Source organism: Bos mutus, chromosome 18, assembly GCF_027580195.1.
Source record: "Bos mutus isolate GX-2022 chromosome 18, NWIPB_WYAK_1.1, whole genome shotgun sequence".
Taxonomy (NCBI): domain Eukaryota; kingdom Metazoa; phylum Chordata; class Mammalia; order Artiodactyla; family Bovidae; genus Bos; species Bos mutus.
In genome coordinates this window covers 13,902,127-13,909,700 of record NC_091634.1, presented here as the reverse complement: position 1 = coordinate 13,909,700, position 7,574 = coordinate 13,902,127, and positions in this window count along the sequence as shown.

Sequence of the window (7,574 nt, the reverse complement as noted above, 5' to 3'; positions counted from 1 at the left end):
TGGCATACTGCAGTCCATGGGGTTGCAAAGAGTTGGTCACAACTCAGGGAATGAACGATAACAACATGCAATCTAGAAAAATGGTATTAATGAACCTATATGCAGGGCAGCAGTGAAACGCAGGTGTAGGGAAGACTTGTGGACACGGTGGGAGAAGGAGAAGATGGGACGAACTGGGAGAGCCACACTGAAGCATATACATTACCATATGTAAAACAGATCGCCAGTGGGAATTTGCTGTACGACACAGGGAGCTCAAACCCGGTGCTCTGTGACAAGGTAGGGGGCGGAGCGGGGTGGGAGGTGGGAAGGTAACTCAAGAGGGAGGGGACATGTGTATACCTATGGCTGATTCATGTTGATGTATGGCAGAAACCAACACAATATTGTAAAGCAATTATCCTCCAATCAAAAATAAATTAAAAATTTAAAACTGCTCCACATTAAAAAAAAAGTCTTAAAAAAAGAAGTAGCCATTGCTGAACCCATTTTAGAGATTAGGACACTGAGACTAAGAGAAGAGTGGAACTAGTCCAAGGTTACCCAGCCAAGAAATGGCAAACCCAGGATTCAAATTCAGGTGTGTCAGCTGAATTTGAGCTGGTTATCCTTTTCTGGCTCTTTCTACTTTCTTATTTTTCAGTAATAAGATGATTTACTTTCTTAAGGAAAGAATATTTTAGAAAGAAGTCCCCTTAAGAAAGCAGACTCATTTATCTTTATTTTATTAGCCATGTGTATTAGTTTAAAAACATTAACAACCCCACCTCACACCATACACAGAAATCAGTTGCAGATAGATTGCCAACCTAAATGTAATGCAAATGATAAAACTTTTGGAAAATAAGAGAATATCAATATGTTTCAGAAACATGGGGATATAGCTTTAATAGGATTAAAAAAAATCCATAAAGAAAAATTGAGAAATTGAGTGATGCTAAAGTTAAGACTTTCTGTCCATTCAGTTCAGTTCAGTTCAGTCGCTCAGTCGTGTCCGACTCTTTGCAACCCCATGAATCACAGCACACCAGGCCTCCCTTGTCCATCACCAACTCCCAGAGTTCACTCAGACTCACGTCCATCGAGTCAGTGATGCCATCCAGCCATCTCATCCTCTGTCATCCCCTTCTCCTCCTGCCCCCAATCCCTCCCAGCATCAGAGTCTTTTCCAATGAATCAACTCTTTGCATGAGGTGGCCAAAGGACTGGAGTTTCAGCTTTAGCATCAGTCCTTCCAAAGAACACCCAGGACTGATCTCCTTTAGAATGGACTGGTTGGATCTCCTTGCAGTCCAAGGGACTCTCAAGAGTCTTCTATAACACCATAGTTCAAAAGCATCTAAAAAATGCCATTAAGAGAGTAAAAAGATGTGATTTCCCAGGTGGTCCAGTGGTTAAGACTTCACGGTCCCAATGCAGTGGGCCCAGATTTAGTCCCTGGTCAAGGAACTAAATCCCACATGCTGCAACTAAGACCCAGAACAGCAAAAAAAAAAAAAAAAAAACAAAAAAAAAAAACACCTAATTGACAGAATATATTTTTTAAAAAAGAGAGAGAGTGTGTGTAAAAAGGCAAGCCACAGTAGGAGATGTTCATAGTTCATATAACTAACAAATGGCTGGTGTTCAGAATATATAAAGAGCAAATTCATTTTAAAAACAAACAACCCATAGAAAATTGTGCAAGACACATGAACAAACACACCAAGATAATGGATATCCACAAGACCAGTATGCAAATGAAAAGATGGTCAATTTTAATTGCTCATCAAGGAAATGCAAATTAAAACTATTATGAGCTACCACTACAGATCCACCAGAATGGCTAAAAATAAAACGCCTGACATGGCCAAGTGTTGGCGAGGATGCGGAACAATGGAAATGCTCCAACATGGCTGGAGGAAGGAGAATAAATTATTACAACCACTTTGGAAAACTCTTTGGTAGTATCTATCTATTATCTATCTATCTGTCTGTTTGTCTGTCTATCTCCCATGAGCCAGCTAGTCTACTGCTGGATTCATACACAAGAGAAATGTATACATATGTTCACAATATACTGTTAATGTACTAGAACAAAATATGTACTAGAAAGTTAAGAATACCATTTGTAAGAGACAAAAAATGGAAAGAACTCAAAATTCCATCTACAGTCAGTAAATAAATAAACTGTAGAGTATTCACAGGATGGAATGGTATTTGACCATAAGAAGGAATAGACTGTATGTATAGACCCAACCTGGCTAAATTCTGCAGTCATAATGTTGAGAGCTGGCTTAAAACTCAACATTCAAAAAACTAAGATTGTGGCATCCAGTCCCATCACTTCATGGCAAATAGATGGGGAAACAATGGAAACAGTGAGAGACTTTATTTTCTTGGGCTCCAAAATCACTGCAGATGGTGACTGTAGCCATGAGATTAAAAGACACTTGCTCCTTGGAAGAAAAGCTGTGACCAACCTAGACAGCATATTAAAAAGCAGAGACATTACTTTGCCAACAAAGGTCCATCTAGTCAAAGCAGTGGTTTTTCCAGGAGCCATGTGTGGATGTGAGTGTTGGACCATAAGGAAAACTGAGCGCTGAAGAATTGATGCTTTTGAACTGTGGTGTTGGAGAAGACTCTTGAGAGTCCCTTGGCCTGCAATGAGATCCAACCAGTCCATCCTAAAGGAAATCGGTCCTGAGTATTCATTGGAAGGACTGATGGTGAAGCTGAAACTCTAATACTTTGGTCACCTGATGTGAAGAATTGACTCAGTGTAAAAGACCCTGATGTTGGGAAAGACTGAAGGCAGGAGGAGAAGGGGACAACAGAGGATGAGATGGTTGGATGGCATCACTGACTTGATGGACATGAATTTGAGCAAGCTTCGGGAGTTGGTGATGGACAGGGAAGCCTGGTGCGCTGTAGTCCATGGGGTCACAAAGAGTCGGACACAACTGAGCAACTGAACTGAACGTTGAGAGAAAGAAGAGAGACACAGGAGTTCACAGTGTATAGTTCGGTTTATGTCATGTGGGGAGCAGGCAAAATGAAAGAGGCATGAAGAGACATACTTAGGTGCGGTAACCTAAATCAGGTAGAAGTTAGTGAAGTGGGTACCTTCATGGGGAGGGAGAAAGCCATGCCTGGGAGGAGGCTGGAGGGAATTTGTAGAAACCTGGGAAGATCTGTTTCCTCACCTGGGTGGTGGTTACACAAGTGTGTTTGTCATAATTCATTCAGTAGAACATTTATGTTTCATGTGCTTTTCTATATGTATGCCATATTTGCAATAAAAGATTGCAAAATATATATTTTCTTAATTTGTTACTTCACTTTATTATGGATCACACTGCTGCAGTGAGGAAGACTTACGTGGTTTTTTAACTGAGAGACTTCTGTTGTCTGCCGGGGGAGGAGATGGAGGCAAACACTTCCCTTCACCTACTTCTGTAGGGCTGTGAGTGACAGAGACAGGCTACCTCGTGGTCAGGGCCACTGAACTGACATCTAGGATGGCAGGACTCTTCAGGTAGAGGGTTTCGCTGCTCCCCTGATCTCTGGCCCGGGGAGCAGCACCACAGTCATCCTATTACGGGCACCCAGCGGGTACCAGCCTGCGGATCACTCTTCAAGGAGAGGTGATCCTCCCCAGGAAGAAATCCAGACTATTCTCTCGAGAGCCAAGTCCATCATTCCTACTGAGCAGGCACAGGCACACCCAGCAGCCTGGGGGGTGGGGGTGAAGGATAAATAATGAAAAATGACTCTGAAAAGTAGGTTCGTTATAGCCTTACCTTACAAACTGGGCAGACTGGAAGTCTCGGGTAAATAACTGGGAGGCACTGTGTGTGGCGCTGGCTCTGTGCTGGGCACTGTTCTAAGTAGCTTATATCTATTACCTGATTTAATTGTCACATAACCCTCTAAGATGGCCACTATTAGTATCACCATTTAACAGATGGAGAAACTGAGGCACGGTGAGGTTCAATCATTTCCCTAAGCTGGTTAATGCTAGATCTAAACACAGGCTAAGTCACCCCAGAGTAGATCTTCTGTTCGCCACCACAAGATTACTCTAAGGAGAGAATAAGAAATAGGAAAATGGGAGTCTATTTATCAAAAGCATAGAAGTATCTAAAAAGAGAAACTAGAAGTAATTATATGGCTGTCCTGAGAGTAGGCAAGAGGCCTGCGTATGATTAGGACAGAGGAAAGGGGTCATAAGTGAGCTATGACCCCTTTATCAGCTACATCAGGGACCAAAAAGCACAATTCCAGTAGGGCTTTTTTCTTTTTTGGCTGCTCAGCTTGTGGGATCTTACTTCCCCCACCAGGATGGAACCTGAGGCCCCCAGTGGTCAAAGCGCAGAGTCCTAACCTTTGGACTACCAAGGAAGTCCCCAGTGGGTTTTCTTTTTGGCTGTGGTCTTGGTTGTGGCGAGCGGGGGCTACTCTTGGTTGTGGTGTGCGGGTTTCTCATTGCAGTTTCTTCTCTTGTTGCACAGCACAGGCTCTAAGGGTACACAGGCTTTAGTAGTTGGGGCAAGTAGGCTCAGGAGTTGTGGTTTATGGGCTCTAGAGCACAGGCTCAATAGTTGTGGCACACGGGCTTAGTCGCTCCGTGGCCTGTGGGATCTTCCCAGAGCAGGGGTTGAACCCATGTCTCCCGCATTGGCAGGCAGACTCTTCACCACTGAGCCACCAGAGAAACCCCGCAATGGGGCTTTTTAACCTGACTCAGCGATAGAATTCAGGGGCCGTGTGAACTCGGACTGGAAAAACAACTTTGCTTTGACAGCCCTTCAACTCAATGATCCTCAGCATGTGGTTTGGGAACAAAGCGATTTTCATAAGATGTGTTTGTCCTTTTCACTCTTTAGAAGCTACCTGACCTGCGATGACGTCATCACTGTGATGGCTAATGAAACGTATGCACGTGTATTCTTGAGTTTCAAAAACTTCCTCTTTCTGGGAATCCCTGGAGGTCCAATGGTTAGGAGTCGGTGCTTTCACTACAGAGAGCCCAGCTTGGGAAACTAAGATCTCACCATCCTTGAGACACGGCCAAAAGAAAGAAAAAGGAAAGAAAAGAAAAAAAAAATTCTCAGTTTTATTTTCTTACACTGTTGTTGTCCAGTCGCTCAGTCATGTCCAACTCTTTTCGATCTCATGGACTGCGGCACGCCAGGCTTCCCTTTCCTTTACCATCTCCCAGAGTTTGATCATGTTCCTGTTCACTGAGGCAGTGATGCCATCCAACCATCTCATCCTCTGTTGTCCCCTTCTCCTCCCGCCTTCAATCTTTCCCAGCATCAGGGTCTTTTCTCATGAGTCAGCTCTTCCCATCAGGTGGCCCAAGTATTGGAGCTTCAGCACCAGTCCTTCCAATAAATATTCAGGGTTTCTTCCATGGTAAATATTGATAGATATAACCCCACATATAACAAAACTCTTTGGGGTCCTCAATAATTTTTAAGAGGGTAGTTTACGAACTGCTGCTGTAATTGAAATTTCCCAGGTGCTTCTAACATGGTGGGGGATTGGAAGGGCCAACCCCAGGACACAGCAGATTTCTGGCTTTGTCATGAGAAGAAATTACAGATGTTTTTACACCCTATTATAGTCATCCCTATTGTAGTTGTCACAAGACTCAAACACCATCAATACACTCAACAAAGTTTCTAAATTACTAACATTTTTAATGCATTGATAAAGAAGTACATATATTACTGTATCACATATATAAAAAATTTCCTGCATCTGTGTAATAGCATCCATTTCCTTTGTATCCTGTGTATTTTTTTTTTTTAATGCATGTAAAAACATGATTCGGGGAAGGGCTTCACCAGCCTACCACAGGTGACTTTAGCAAAAAAACTTCAGGTAGCACTAGTAGCAAAGAACCCAACCACCAATGCAGGAGACGAAAGAGACACAGGTTTGATCCCTGGGTCGGGAAGATCCGTTGGAGGAGGAAATTGCAACCTGCTTCAGTATTCTTCACCTGGGATATGCCACGGACTGAGAAGCCTGGTGGGTTACAGTCCATGGAGTCACAAAGAGTCGGACACGACTGAACACACACACAGGAGGAAGTTAAAATTGCTAAGGGTAGAATTTCCCTGGTGATCTACTGGGTAGGACTCCACACATTGAATGAAGAGGCAGAGGATTCAATCCCCGGATAGGGGAACTATTGGCCCACAGGCCCTGCTGAGCAGCCAAAAAATTAAAAGCAAAAACAATTGCTGAGGGTGAGCAGGGTCTTGAGGTTATTTGAGTTTGACTAAAAGGGCTGCTTTTTTTTTTTTTTTTTTTTTTTACATTTTAAGCTGTAACGGAGACTCCAGGAGGTGGAGAAAAATCCAAGCAGTGCAAAAGCCCATCTTGAACCACACCCCCAGTGTTGTTCTTGGAAACTGGTGTCCACAATCTGCAGATACAGCTCTGCTTGAATTTACAAAGCCAAATTGTGGAGTCATTTTGTCAGACAAGAAGAAGCAAAGAAAACCTGGACCTCTGACTTTTCCTGCTGCTCTGGCAAAATGAGGGAATGAAAGTCGCTCTGTCATGTCAGACTCTTTGCGACCCCATGGACCATAGCCTGCCAAGCTCCTCTGTCCGTGGAATTCTCCAGGCAAGAATACTGAAGTGGGTAGCCATGCCCTTCTCCAGGGATTGAACTCAGGTCTCCCACGTTGCAGGTGGATTCTTTACCGTCCAAGCCAGGCTCTGGGAAAATATCCAAGGGTATCGTGGCAAGCCACTTACAACCTTCAAACAGGTCACAAACCTTTTACAGAGAGGTCTCACTGGCTCCCACCTAGTTAGTTAGTGCTTAGTCCGCCCCCCTGGACTGTAGCCTACCAGGCTCCTCTGTCCATGGGATTCACCAGGCAAGAATACTGGTGTGGGTTGCCATGCCCTCCTGAAGGGGATCTTCTCCACCCAGGGATCAAACCCAGGTCTCCTGCATTGCAGGTAGATTCTCAGCCACGGTAAGTCTGAGCCACTAGGGAAGCACGGTCCCACCTACATCCCAAGGCAATTTCTGGAACTCACACATTAATAATCATAAAAATAACAGCTGATTCTTATCCAGCCCTTACTCTGGGCCAGGCCCTGTTCTCAGCATGCAATTTCATGTGTCAACTGGTTTAAACTTCACCATAGACCATAGTGTTCATACTGTTATCACCGTCATTTCACAGGCGAAGAAACCAAGTCCCAGCGAGGTCGAGTAACAGCCGAAGTCGCACAGCTCAGAAGCAGCATTGTGATTGGTGGACTTAGATTTTCTGTTTTCAGCATGCGGGGGGCGGGGCGGCAGCTGCGAAGGACTGAACTAAGCTTGGAGAGGAGGAGGAAGGAACTGCCAAGAATACAAAGCCCGTGAGGAGGGAAAGGGATGGGGAATCTCCCCACCCCAACTCAGGTCGCGGATGAAGGTGCCTGAACACCTGAGTACCTCGGGATCCGGAAAGGCCAGAGATGGAAACCAGTGTCAGTGCCCTGGGGGCTCCGCAGCTGCGGGGTGAGGCTCCTGGAGACAAGCACAGACTTACCGGTCCGGGCGCTCACCT